This window comes from Cynocephalus volans, chromosome 15, assembly GCF_027409185.1.
Source record: "Cynocephalus volans isolate mCynVol1 chromosome 15, mCynVol1.pri, whole genome shotgun sequence".
Classification (NCBI taxonomy): Eukaryota; Metazoa; Chordata; class Mammalia; order Dermoptera; family Cynocephalidae; genus Cynocephalus; species Cynocephalus volans.
In genome coordinates, this window is record NC_084474.1 from 9,314,048 (window position 1) to 9,329,104 (window position 15,057).

General features: G+C 32.9%; 1 protein-coding gene across 2 annotated transcripts in view; it reads left to right on the top strand.

Annotated features, from left to right (window-relative positions):
• The window catches only part of SNTG1 (syntrophin gamma 1), a 359,598-nt gene that overhangs the window by 192,856 nt on the left and 151,685 nt on the right, over window positions 1-15,057 (top strand). The window lies entirely within an intron of this gene.

Sequence of the window (15,057 nt, forward strand, 5' to 3'; positions counted from 1 at the left end):
TCAATAGTAGTTTTTAAAAACTTGTATCTAAATAAACTTAGGCAAAAACTATTTTTTGACAAATAATTCTATTTATTTGAAAATAGTGTTGAAGAACTTGAAGTGCTGTTTACATAAGATGATTTTAATATATCTGAACTTTTTGGATACCTACTTTTAATTGATGTCATAGTTTAAGGGATATTCACATGTCCCTTAACTATGAGTTAAAGTACTTCAAATGTGTCTAGATTAGTACGTAGAATAAAAATAATATCTGTAATCAAAATTTCATAAAATTTTTACTCTTGACATCAACTTTAACTTGCAACCAACTATTCATCAAAATGTGACTAAGATAGCTATTTATAAATGGTACATAAATCATAAATAATGGTGAAAACTTTTTAACTGTTCTTCAACCTGTAAAGTGTAAGTTATTTTTCTTATCTAATTTCAGTTCTTGTATCTGTAACATTTGTATGAGTGGAACTATTATTTAAGTTTATTTTTGAGAATTAAATGATAAAAAGTAAAGTTCTCAATATATGCTATTATTATTATTAATGTTCCTAAATTTTTATATATATTTTTTGGAATACAGAATTTATGTTTTGTAGAAATTTTCTGGTTAATGATTCTGCTAGCACAGACTATCCTGCAAAGCTGGGTGTAACTAAAACACTCCTGAGAACATCTTTGGAGAGTTCAGTGCGTCCACAATGCTCTGAACTGTCTTTTCAGCCCTGGGCATCCCCTCCTACATTGAGTCCTCGCCCCTGAGCCAAGTCGATATTTTGGATAGATGCTAAGGTTGGAGAGATGTATGTGTCTTGCCACATTCTGCAGCAAGGTGTAGTTGTATTTGAGGCCCTCATGTGACCTGTGATTCACTACCTCTGTGATGAAACCTGGGAAACTACCTTTGTAGTTCCCATGTGTCCCAGTTGGTACACAGGTGACATCTTGAGAATTACAGTTTTACTACAGCACAGGCTCCAGTAAGGGAAATGTCATTAATGAGAAATAATTTTCTAAACAGAAGAAGGCATCAGCCATGGAGGAAGGTTGTAATGCCCATCAGTAGACATGGCTGTCTTATAGTCAAACATATAAAAATGGAAATCTACTGGTTTTGTGAATTCTTGCCAAAAATAAAAGCGGTGAATGTTTTTTTCATTTGAAAGTGACTCTAAGATCCACGTTTTCACTCTTCCTTGCCCTTTCTTACCTCAACACATGCAATATTAATGTTTAGTATAATTTATGTTACTATGAGTGTTTCATAGCCCTGGTAACCCCACAGTTATTCCTAACCTATAACGACAACTCCACTCAACTCTTCCTACCTGGTCAGCTTGATGATTGGCAATGCTGCTTGCCACTTGTTTTATCCATGTTTAGAATAATACAGAGTGAGATAAATGAGAATCTGAAAAAAAATCTTATATAAAATAAGAAATAAAAACTGTTTAATATGCTAATACTCTTTCTATATATAATATTTTAACACATTTATCTAGAATAAGCATTGATATGCATTAGGATTTATGGTTTGCTGTTTGCTTACATTTTAATATTATTAATTATATAATTACTTCAAATCAGAAATTATGTAATTTCAAATTACATGATCTGAAATTATTTCAGATTTTATTTCAAACCTCTTAGCATCTCAAAATTTTAAAAATAACAAATTCTTCCTGGCATTTTAAAAACCTAAATACAAAAGTTAATAGATTTTTCCCTTACTGCTTTCCATCATATAAATGAAGAATTTCAGGAAATAGGACTAGTTTATAGTTCAACATTCATATATATGCAAAATAGGAAAACTCACCTGCAAAGTATGATAACAGAGCATTAGGAAGCTAGGGGACATTACCTTCTTGATAAAATCTAAGCCAGTTTAAGGAATTGAAATTTAAAAACATGTATAATTCTATTTTTGATCTAGAGTTAGCATTCAAACAGGACTCTTGTCTTGGACAAACCACATTGAGTTGCTTTCGTCTCAAATTTCTTTCTATTTTGATTTTCATGTGGAGTTCCGGAACTCACATTAGATGCATTTGTGTGTGTGTGTGTGTATGCATATGTTTATACATATGATTTTTATTAAACAATTCATGAATATGTTAAAATACTCATAAGTAGATATATGAGTGTACTTCAAAACGTTTGTGGAAAAATAGAATTGAAAGTTAACGCTGATCTTTCCACGAACGTTTTGAAGTACCCTTGTGCACTGAAGAGCCCCCTTACATTCTTGATGTTCTAGGTACCAAAAACAGAAAAAAAAAAACTAGTCACCCAAGATACATTGGATCAGAAGCCCTCTGTTTACTGGGAGATGTGGTTTTTGATTTGTGCTACCTAGGTGGTTCCATGACCCGATTCTGAGAAATTAAAACAAAAGCAAAACCTAAAAGAGCTGGAAAAAGCCACTGCTAACCACAGAGGGCAGTGCTAAGGATTAACTCTCCAAGGACTCTTCTTCAGTCCAGGATGCAGGAGGCTTTCAGTAAAACCATTCTCACTGAAGATGAGTTTTGAGTACAAAATTATACACCGTATGAGGAGATACACCATTATGAGGAAAATCACCATCTACAGATTGAAGATAAATCCCCAAATATTTTTAATCAGCATTGTTTTTTGAAAATAAAGAGATAGAAATTATAAGACAAGAACAGGGTATAGTATTAAAATGTGTACTTGCAAAAGAGCCAAATAGAACTTCAAAACTGAAATAAAAATTGTATATGAAAATTAAAATCAGTTAACCAATTAAATAAATATAATTATTGTCTTCACTTGAAATTAAACTAGTGTATCTCCCAGTTCACTTTTTTGTTAGGAATAATAAGTTTTACACTCTCTCTGTGCACCTGAGACATATCCATCTGTTTTTCTATTAAAATTTAAATCAGGTTCATTTATACCGTGAACATACTTAAATTTAGCTTCCATTGATAAGTGTTTATTGAAAAGCCTAGAAGGAGGGACAATGGTTTTGCTGTTAAGCAGTGATACTGAGTGGGAGCAAAATTATGTTGTGACAATTCTCTTAATGCATTAAAGTCAATGCACATTACAGTCAATGCTCATAGGTCTAGACAAGCAGACCTACATTACACTGCAGTACGTACTTAAACCCTTTAGGTCATATTTATTACATATATCATTTTTACTCATTTTTAACTGGAACACTTCCATCCTGAAATATACCCCACTGTTCTCAAAAATAACATTTTACAATAAATTTCTTCTTTAATTACCATACAGAGATTGTGAAAGGTTTATTAATTCATTATTTTAAATATTAATGTAATGAGCTTTATATCAGGCTCTACAAAAAATAATACGATTAAATTATTTATAACAGTTTGAATAAATAAGTATATCATCTAAAATGAGTGAAAATGTTACTTCAAGTAACTAATCTTATAGAAATATTCATATTTGACTATCCAGAATAATTTGAACACATGGTTATGGATATGTACATAGAAAACATAGATTGCTTGAAGTCAATTGAGCAAAAGGTGACTAGTTGTCTCTAATTGTGTTGAGGAGAGCTGAGGAATTAAAAGACACTTTAAAAATCTATATCTGGAGTAACATCAAAGAAGAAAGAGGAGTAAGAAACTCTAAAAACTTGCTTCTTTATAAAACAAAACAAAACAAACAAAAACACTGGCAAAAATGGTTAGGATCAACTTTTCATAAATACGGAAATTTACCAAAGGCTTGCCAAACCCAGGGAACATATTAAAGAAAAACAGCTGACTCGGTAAGAGAAGCAAGCTCTGTGGCATTTTAACTTGACCTAGTCCTAATCTCTGATCTCCAGCAGTGCAGTCACCTCAAAAGTAAGAGCTCCCAGTGCAGCCTGTCTCTTCAGAGAGAATGGTGTTCCAGTCTAGATCCAAACATCATTTCCAATCAGCTAGACTACAATTTATACTCTAATAAAATGCATATTTGCCTCACTCAATTTTAGCTTTATTAAAGATATGTGTGCTGTGTGTATGTGTATTCGTGTATTTTTAAACAAAATATTCTATTATTGATACTGGCAATTTATATTAATGTTTTGGTGGGGAAGGATTTCAAAATACAGTTTTACTTTCTAATTTGAGAAAAATACTTCTTTTAAAAGGTTCTTCATATATTGAATTTATAAATGTTGAGAAGAAATCATAGAATTACATAACATGTTGTTGTTCTGGTCTATTTTATAATATTGGTGATAATATATGGTGGCATTTTATGATTTTTTTGTTTGTTTTTTTATTTTAATTTATCAATATACAATGTAGTTGATTTTCATGTCACTTTACCAATTCCTCTTTCCTGCCTCCCTCTTCTCCTCCCCCCATCAACCTCATACCTGTTCTTAACAAGTTCAAGGAATTGTTCTGATTGTTGTGTTTTCTTCCCCGCCCCCCATTTGTTTGTGTATTTATTTATTTATTTTTCGCTCCCACAAATAAGTGAGAACATGTGGTATTTCTCTTTCTGTGCCTAACTTATTTCACTTAATATAATTTTTTTAAGTCCATCCATGTTGCTGTGAAAGATTGTATTTCAATCTTTTTTATAGCAGAGTAGAATTCCATTGTGTAGATGTACCACATTTGCCATATCCACTCATTTGATAATGGACATTTGGGCTGGTTCCTACTCTTGGCTATTGTAAATAGAGCTGCAATAAACAGGTATCCCTTTGACATGATGATTTCCATTTCTCTGGGTATATTCCCAGCAATGGGATAGCTGGGTCATATGGTAGATCTATCTGTAACTGTTTGAGGAACCTCCATACCATTTTCTATAAAGGCTGTACCATTTTGCAGTCCCAGCAACAATGTATGAGAGTTCCTTTTCTCTGCCACCTCTCCAGCATTTATCGTTCACAATCTTTTGGATATTGGCCATCCTGACTGGAGTTAGATGGTTTCTCAGAGTGGTTTTGATTTGCATTTCCCGGATGCTGAGTGATGTTGGACATTTTTTCATGTGTCTGTTGGCCATTCATTTATCTTCCTTTGAGAAATGCCTATTCATCTCCTTTGCCCATTTTTAAAAATGTGTTACTTGTTTTTGAGAGGGAGAAAATATTTGCAAAATATATATCTGACAAAGGAATAATATCCAGAATATACAAGGAATTCAAACAACTTTACATTTTATGATTTAAAGGAGAATCCTCTTCAAAAAGGTAATGTTTCTGCACAAATTAACTCTTGGAAAATCAACTAATTTATAAATCCTTATTAAAAGTAGTGGTGGAGGTTTCATAGGAAAAAGATAGAGGTATAAACATTTTGCAGTTGAACTAAAAGCACCCACACCTAATTATACCAAAAAAAAAAAAATTAGCTATTACAATCAAGATAAAATGTGCTACATTTTAGAAGAGTTGGAAGAGGGTTATTTAAGTGAGGAAAAGCTGCATGTGTGAGTGTGTATGTCTGTGTGTGTGGCGTGGGGGTGTGTGTGTGTGTAGTGTGTGTGTGGTGCGTATATATTGTATTTATACACAGGCATGGGCTTCATTATTGGAAAAGCTATCTTAATTCACATTTCCTTTCTTTACTTAATACATAAAATTTCCAAATCCTGAAGGGAAATTGTTTTCTATTACACACAAATACACAGGTACATGGAAACACACACTCACACATACATCGATAGATTAATAGATTGACCCATCAGTATATAGACAAATAGATGGCTGATAGATGATGATGATGATGAAGAAAGATAGGTAGATAGATAAGATGGACAGTTGAGATAGATATACTGTACAGTATGTATAGTCTTTCATGATAAGGCAAGGGAACTAATGTGGAAGAAATGCAATGTTGAGGTATGGGACAAGAACATTTGTGCAGATGCAGCTAAGGCTAACAAGGTAAAACCCAAATCTTGCAAGAACTTTCCTGCCAGCAAAAGCAATTGCTTCTCCTGCAACATTTGCCTCACAAATAAATTCTTGAAAAGAAATCTCAATTATCTAAATATGTATTTAGATCCTTACATATTCCAATTTAAGAATTACAAAACCTAGTTTGAGAGAAGATAGCCTGTACACCAAAGGAGTTACAGAACCTCTCCCCACACCTGATCCCCATCCCCAGATTGCTTTTAGTCACTGTTGATTGATTTGAGTATTCCAGTATTTTATGGAAACAGAATTATACAATATATGAGATTTTGTTCTGTCTTCTTTCAAACAGCATGATTATTTTTGTTTCTGTCCATGTGTCTGTGTCCTTCAGTGTTGCATTTCTTTTTATTGCTGGGTACTATTTCATTGATGGCTGTACAACCATTTGTACATTGACTCACTTGTTAATGTACATTTGTTCTATTCCAAGTTTTGGAGTATTGTAGGTAAAGCTGCTATAAATATTTATGAACAAGTCTTTGTATTAATGTATGCTTGTATTTCCTTTGGGTAAAATCCTAGTAGTGGAATAGCTGGATATATATTCTTTGTGTTTTAAGAAATTGTAAAATTAGTTTCCAAAGTGTTTTCCATTTGACATTCATACAAGTAGTGTAAAGAGAATTCTTTAGAATGGTTAACCTTTTCAACTTTGCACAGTCTTCCCTTTGGACAAATACCCAGTAATGGAATTGCTGCATCATATTTAGTTCTATTTTTAGTTTTTTGAGGAAAATCCACATTAATTTCCTTTTCTTCAAATCATTACCAGAATTTGTTGTTTTTTTATCTTTTTGGTAATAGCCATGCTAACTGGAGTGAGATTATATCTCATGATGGTTTTGATTTGCATTCCCCTGATGATTAGTATTGAACATTTTTTCACATACCTGTTGGCCATTTGCATGTCTTCTTTTGAGAATATCTTTTCAGTTCATTTGCCTATTTTTTAATTGAGTGATTTTGGTTTTTGCTTTGTAGTTAGGTTTCTTTTACATTCTGGATATCAATTCCTTCTTAGATGAATAGTTTGTAAATATTTTCTCCCATTCTGCAAGTCACCTCTTCCCTTTGTTGATTGGTTCCTTTGCTATGAAGAAACTTTTTAGTTTGATGTAGTTCCATTTGTCCACTTTTGCTTTTGTTGCCTATGCTTTAGAAATATTCTCCATAAATTATTTTTCCCAGGCTAATGTCTTGAAGCATTTCCCTTACGTTTTTGTTTAGTGGTTTTACAGTTTCAGATCTTATGTTTAAGTCTTTATTCCATGTTGAGTTGATTTTTATGTATGGTGAGAGATAGAGGTGTCTACTTAGTTCTTCTGCATATGGATAACCAGTTTTCCCAGCACCAGTTATTGAAGAGTCTGTCCTTTCCCCAATGTATGTTGAAATCAGTTGGCTGTAGATACATCCATTTATTTGTGGTTTCTCTATTCTGTTCCATTGGCAGTGTGTCTACCAGTAGCATGCTGTTTTGGTTACTATAGCTTTGTAGTATATTTTGAGGTCAGGCAAGGTAATGCCCCTAGCTTTGTTCTTTTTGCTCAGGATTGCTTTGGCTATTTGGGATCATTTGTGGTTCCACATAAACTTTAGGTTGTTTTTTCTTTTCTGTGAAGACTGCCATCAGTGTTTTGATAAGGATTACACGGAATGTGTGCATCTCTTTGGGTAGTATGGTCATTCAGACATTATTAATTCTTCCAACTCATGAACATGGGATTTTCATTTTTTGTGTCCTCTTTAATTTCTTTCATCAGTGTTTTTTAGTTTTCCTTGTACAGATCTTTTACTTCCTTAGTTGAATTTGTTGCAACATATTTTATTTTTTATGTAACTATTGTAAATGGGATTGTTTTCTTGATTTCTTCATCAGCTGATTTGTTGTTACTGTATAGAAAAGCTACTGATTTTTGTATGTTGATTTTGTATCCTGCAACTTTACTGAATACACTTATCAGTTGTAAGAGTTTTTTTGGTGGAGGCTTTAGCTCTTTCTAAGTATAAGATCACAAAGAAAAAAATCAGTATATCAAAGAGTTACCTGCATTCCATGTTTATTGCAGTGCTATTTACAATAGCCAAGATATGGAATCGACCTAAGTATCCATCAACAGATGAATGGATAAAGAAAATGTGGTTTGTACACAATGGAATACCATTCAGCCATAAAAAGAATGAAATCATGCTATTTCCAGTAACATAGATGAGCCTAGAAGACATTATGTTAAGTGAAATGAGTTAGATACAAAAAGATAAATACTGCATGTTCTCACTCATATGTGGGAGCTAAAAAAGTGAGCTCATAGAAATAGATAGTAGAATTGTGGTTACTAGAGTTGGGAAGAGTAGGGAGTGGGGACAGAAAAAGTTTGGTTAATAGATACAGAATTTCATCTAAATGGGAAGAATAAGTTCTAGTATTTGATAGTAGTGCTAACTGTCTATAATTAACAACAATTTATTCTTTATTTTCAAATGGATAGAAGGGAGGAGTTCAAATGTTCTCAACACAAAGGAACAATAAATGTTTGTGGTGATGGATGTAGAGCTAGGGCTGGGTCTGGAGCTCACAGACCCCCTCAAGTCTGTTGTCCAGTCTGGGTCACAAACCCCTGACATGCAGGTCTACGAGCTAGGTAACAGGAAAAAAGGTCCTTGGAGACATAGGTGAAGAAAGAATAGTCTTTATTCAGCACACACACTTCTAAGAGCTAGGCAGTCCAAAGAAAAACTGAGCAGCTACCTCACACACACTGAAGAACACACAAGAATAGCAACAAGCTAAAAGTACCCAAATGTGCATGTACACTAACTGCACCCCCACATGACTTGTTTACAAAGAATGTGCTGCACCACCCCCAACTGGACCTGAGGTGAGGGGACCTGACTACTCTATTTTTCTCACAATGGATATGCTAATTAGCCTTATTTGTTCATCATACAGTGTTTACACATATTGAAACATTACTCTGTACCCCATAAATATGTACAATTATTACATTTCAATTAAAAAATGAAATTAAAGTTTAGACTATAATAGATGTGTTTTGACTCTCACAGTCATTTCCCCAGTGACTGATAATGTTGAACATATTTTCATGTGCTTATTTGCCATCTGTATATATCCTTTTGTGAAGTGTCTATTCAAATATATTACTGAAGAATAGAAATTTTTAATTTTTATGAGGTCTAGTTTATCATGTTTTAATGCATTATGCTTTTAGTGTTATATTTACCAAATCTTTGCTTAACCCAGGACAAAAATTTTCAACTATATTTGTTCCTTGATTTTTTTATAATATTCTTTCTTTACAGTAGATCTGTGGTCTAGTTTGAGTTAATACTTGTTTTAAAAGTGAGACACAGATCAAAGTTATTTTTTAAAAGTTATAGCCAATTGTTCCAGCATATTTGTTGAAAATAGTATTCTTTCTTTACTAAATTCTCATTTCTTTATCAAAAAACAAATTGTGTTTTGTGAGTCTATTTCTGGACTCTCAGTTCTTTTGCACTGGTCTATTTGTCTGTCGTTACATGATTACCTCAATTTCTTGAATACTGTAGCTTTACAATGTCATGATATTGGTAATGTAAGTCCTTTGATTTTGTAGTTCTTATTCAAAGTAATTTCAGCCACTCTGGAACCTTGTACATAAAAGTTTAGAACCAAATCGCCAATTTATAGATTTTTAAAAGGTTTTGGATTTTTATTTTGATCGCATCAAATCTGCAAGTAAATTTGAGGAAATGTGAAATATTACCAATATCGAGTCTTGAGATAACAGGGTATATCTCTCCACCTTTTAAAAATCTTTAATTTCTCTCCAAAATTATTTTTAGTGTATAGGTATTGTGCATTTTTTATCAAATTCTCTCTAAGTAGCTCATATTTTTCTAATGTTATTATAAATACTATTGTTTCTTAATTTCAATTCCTAATTATCTTTAGTAGTTTTATCCTATCTTTAATTAGTCTTATCTTTTAATTAGTTTTCTATTGATTCTGTATCCTATATCCTCACTTAAAATTACTTTTGTTTTAAATTGAAACATGATTCATTTTATACATTAGTGGGGTACAGAGTTGACTGTCGGTATTTGTGTAGGATATGTGATGATCAAATCAGGGTAATTAGGATATTTATCATTGCAAAACATAATCATTGTCTGGTTAGAGTGCCACCTTGTAACACCAAGGTCAAGGGTTCAGATCCCCATACCAGTCAGCTGCTAAAACAACCAAAAATTACTTCCAGCTGTAGACAGTCACATTTTCTGTAGCTGAAGATATTTTTAATTCTTCCTTTCCAATAAGGATACATTTTATTTATTTTTAATGGCTTATGGTAGTGTGAGATCCTCCAGTACAATGTGGAATATGCTTGCTGTGAGTATACATTCATATCCTTTCTGCTCTTAGGGGAAAACATTACACATTTCAACAGCTGGATTTTTTTAAATAAATGGCCATTATTGAAGAGGTCCCTTTTTATTATTGGTTTGTTGACAAGTTTTTTTTTTTTTTTTTTTTACCAGAATGAATGTTAGATTTTGTCAAATGCCTTTTCTGTGACTAATGATATAGTGTGATTTTTGTGCTTTATTCTATTTATATGGTATATTATATTATTTTCAGATGTTAAACCAACTTCGCATTTTTGGCATATACTCCAATTGATAATAATATCTTAACCATTTTATATATATTGCTGCATTTAGTTTTCTAAAATATTTTAAAGAATTTTTTCATTCATGTTTCTAAAAGATATTAGTATGTAGTTTTCTTTTAATGTCATTACATTACGTGAAATTTGATATGCTGCATTTTCATTTACATTTTCTTCAAGATAGTTTCTAACTTTTTGTGATTTTTTAGTTTATACACGAGTATTTGGAAGTGTTATTTAATTTTAAAATAGTTGGGGATTTATATGGTCTGATATCAGGGTAATGGCTTTACAGATAGAGTTGGAATTATTACCTATTTTTGAATTTTCTGGAGAAGTGTGTGTAGCATTGATATTATTTATTTATTATTTGGTAAAATTCTGCCAGGAAAGCTATCTAGTTATGGAGTTTTCTTTATGTGAATGTTTCCAATTAAAATTCATATTCTTTCGACAGGATGACCACAAAAATTCCTTGAACTGTTTAAGTCAAGTGAACAGATATGATGGGTGGGGGAAGAGAGGGGGACGTGGAATGGGTAAAAGGGCATGAAAATCAACTACAATGTATATTGAGAAGTAAAAAAAAAAAAAGATTATATTCTTTTAAAAGGGCTATCCAGGTTACAATTGTTTGTTTGTTTTGCTTGTTTTGTTTTCTTTCTCTTTCCTAGCAAATATATTTTTTTTAATTTTTATTTTTTTATTGTACATGTTTATGGGTGCAGTTTGTTTCAATACATGCATGTATTGTATAGTGATCCAGTCAGAACAGTTAGCATATCTGTCACCTAAACATTTATCATTTCTTTGTGATTATAACATTCAAGATCCTCTTTTCTGGCTATCTTGAAATATGCAATGCAATGTTATTAGCTGTCGTCACCCTAGGGCACCAGGACTTATTCTTTCTATCTAACTGTAACTTCATAACTTTGCACTGGTCTATCAAACTTTCCTTGCTTCCCGTCATCCCTCCCTTTCCATGCCTCTGGTGATCACTGTTTTACTCTGTATTTCTCTCTCTTATCCTCTTTTTAAAATTTATTTTTCTTAATTGACCCACGATAATTATATATATTTATGGAGTGCAATATGATAATTGGGTACATTCATGCTGCGTGCAATGATCATATCAGGGTGCATAGTGTACCCATCACCTTAAATATTTGTCATTTCTTTGTGTTAGGAACATTGAACATCATCCTGACTAGCTACTCAAAGATACAGAATACTTTGTTGTTAACTGTAGTCTCCCTGTACTGCTAGAGAACCCCAGATCCCATTCTTCCCATAACCCTAACATTTTATATTCACTGACCAAGCTCTTCCCTTTCCCCTTCCCCTTCCTTCTACCAGTTTTTAGTGACCACTATCCTTTCTACTTCTATGAGGTCAGTACTTTAGTTTCCACATATGAATGAGAATGTTGTATTTTTCTCTCTGTGCCTGACTTATTTCACTTAACATAATTTTCTCCAGGCTCATCCATGTTGTTGCAAATGGCAGAATTTCATTATTTTTTATGGATGAGTGGTATTCCATTGTGTGTGTGTGTGTGTGTGTGTGTGTGTGTGTGTGTGTACACATATATATATATCTATATATGTATATAGATATATGTCACATTTTCTTTATCCAATCATCTGTGGAAGGACATTTAGGTTGGTTTCAACTCTTGGCTATTGTGGATAGAGCCATGATAAATATGGGAGTGCAGGTATCCCCTCAACTTGTTGAATTCCATTTCATTGGATATATACCTAGTAGCGAGACTGCTGAAATATATGGTAGTTCTATCTGTAGTTGTCTGAGAAATCTCCATACTGTTTTCCATAGTGGCTATATTAATTTACATTCCCACCAACAATATATAAAAGAGTTCCCCTTTCTCTGCATCCTCACCAACATTTGTTACTTTCTCTTCCTGGTAACAGCCATTCTAACTGGGGTGAGGTGATATTTCATTGTGGTTTCAATTTGCATTTTTCTGATGATTAGCAATGTTGAGCATTTTTTTCATATGCCCATTGGCCACTTATATGTCTTCTTTTGAAAAGTAGCTATTCATTCCTTTGCCTGTTTTTAATTGGATTATTTGTTCATTTCCTTATGAGTTGTTTGTGTATTCCAGATATTAATCCCTTGTCAGATGCATAGTTTGCAAATATTTTCTCCCATTCTGCAGGTTGTTATTTTTACTCTGTTGATTGTTTCCTTTGCTGTGCAGAGACTTTTTAGTTTGATGTTGTAATGGCTAGATATTTTGTCTTTTTTGTGTTTAAAACTAAACCTCAACTGTCAACATATCCTATGTAAATAAAAGACTATGTTTTACTCCATAACTCTTTACAGAGAACATCTTAACCACAATAACCTAGTTTTTACACCCAGCTCTAATAAAGCCCCTTACTCACCTTTAACTCTACCTAAATACAAAGTGAGGCAATAAAAATACTTGCTACTTACCTACCCAAAAAGAGTATTTAAGACTAGTTCTCCTTACATTTTGTACTCAGGATTTAAAACACAAGTTCCCCTAAAGCCTGCCGACAATAAATTATCTGACTTCATCTCTCTCAGTGACTGCATCTCATTGATGGCTCCTTCCCATAACTTTTTAATCCTATTTGTTAAGTTTTGCTTTTCTTCCCCTGGCTTCTGAAGTATTATTCATAAAGTCTTTGCCCAGACCTATGCTCTAAAGTGTTTTCCCTATATTGTCTTCTAGAATTTTTATAGTTTCAGTTCTTTCATTTAAGTCTTTAATCCATTTTGAATTGATTTTGATAAATGGCGAAAGATAGGGATCTAATTTTATTCTTCTGCATATGAATCTCCAATTTTCCAAGCACGATTTATTAAGAAAATATGTTGGCTGTAGGTGGGTGGAATTATTTTAAAATTTTCTTTTCTGTTCCTCTGATCTATGCATCTGTTTTTGTGCCAGTATCATGCTGTTTTGATTACTATTACTTTATAGTTTTTGAAGTCAGTGAGTGTGATACCCCCACCGGTTTTTTCTTTTTTGCTCAGGATTGCTTCAGCTATTCAGTGTTTCTTGTTGTTCCATATACATTTTGAATTGTTTTTTCTATTTCTGTGAAATATGTCATTGGTAGTTTGATGGGAATTGCATTGAATCTACAGATTGCTTTGGGTAGTGTGGTCATTTTGCCTATGTTGATTCTTTCAATCCCTGAGCATGAGCTATCTTTCCATTTTTTTGTGTGTCTTCTTTAATTTCTTTTAATCGGTATTTTATATTTTTCATCGTAGAGATATTTCACCTCCTTGATTAAATTTATCCCAAAGTATTTTACTTTATTTTTGTTGTTATTGTAAGTGGGATAGCTTTCTTGACTTCTTTTTCTCCTAGTTTGTTGGTGGTGTATAGAAATGCTACTGACTTTTTATGTTGATTTTGTATCCTGCAACTTTATCAGATTTATTTATAAGGTCTAGCTGTTTTTTGGTAGCATCTTTAAGTTTCTCTCTCTATAAAAACATGTCATCTGCAAACACAGACAACTTGACTTCCTCCTTTCCAGTTTGGATGCCCTTTATTTCTTTCTCTTGCTAATTGCTCTGGCTAGGACCTCCAGGACTATGTTGAGTCGAAGTAATGAGAGTGGGCATCCTTGTCTTATTCCAGTTCTTAGGGAGAGAGCTTTCTCCATTCTGCATGCTATTGGCAGAGGGTTTGTTATGTACGGCTTTTTTTGTGTTGAACTACTTTCCTTCTATGCCTAATTTGTCGAGTCTTTATCATGAAAGAAAGTTAAATTTTGTCAAATGCTTTTCCTGCATCTGTTGAAATGATAATGTTATTTTTGTTATTCTATTGATGTGATATAGTATGTTTATTGATTGCACGTGTTGAACCCATCCTTGCGTCCCTGGAATATATCTTGATCATTTTACTTCATTCAATGAATTCTGCAATTCAATGATGTCTGCCTTTTTAAATGATATTTATCTCTTTGTTGAATTTCTCTTTCAGATTGTGAGTTGTTTTCCTAATTTCATTGAACTGTTTGTCTGCATTCTTTTTTATCTTAGTACATTACCTTAATATCAATAATTTGCATTCCTTTATGGTCAAGATGGCAGTTTCCAATTCTTTGAATTTGTTACTGAAGAATTATTTTGTTTCTTTGGTGGTGTCATGTTACTTTTTTTTTTTTTTATGTTTCTTGTTTCTCTGCATTGATATCTGTGCATCTAGTAGAATAGTTACCTTTTTGAGTTTTCTAGAGTGGCTTGCATCGGAAAAAACTTTCACCTGCAAATGCATCCTAGGGCATCAATTGGGTAGAGTGTAGTGGCTTTGTTCCAGATGATTGCAGTAGTGTAGACTCTGCGCAGTTTTTTTCAGCTGTAATCCACTTTCACTATGTCTGTGAATGACTCAGTGACCTATGTGTTTGAGGCTCGTGGCATTGA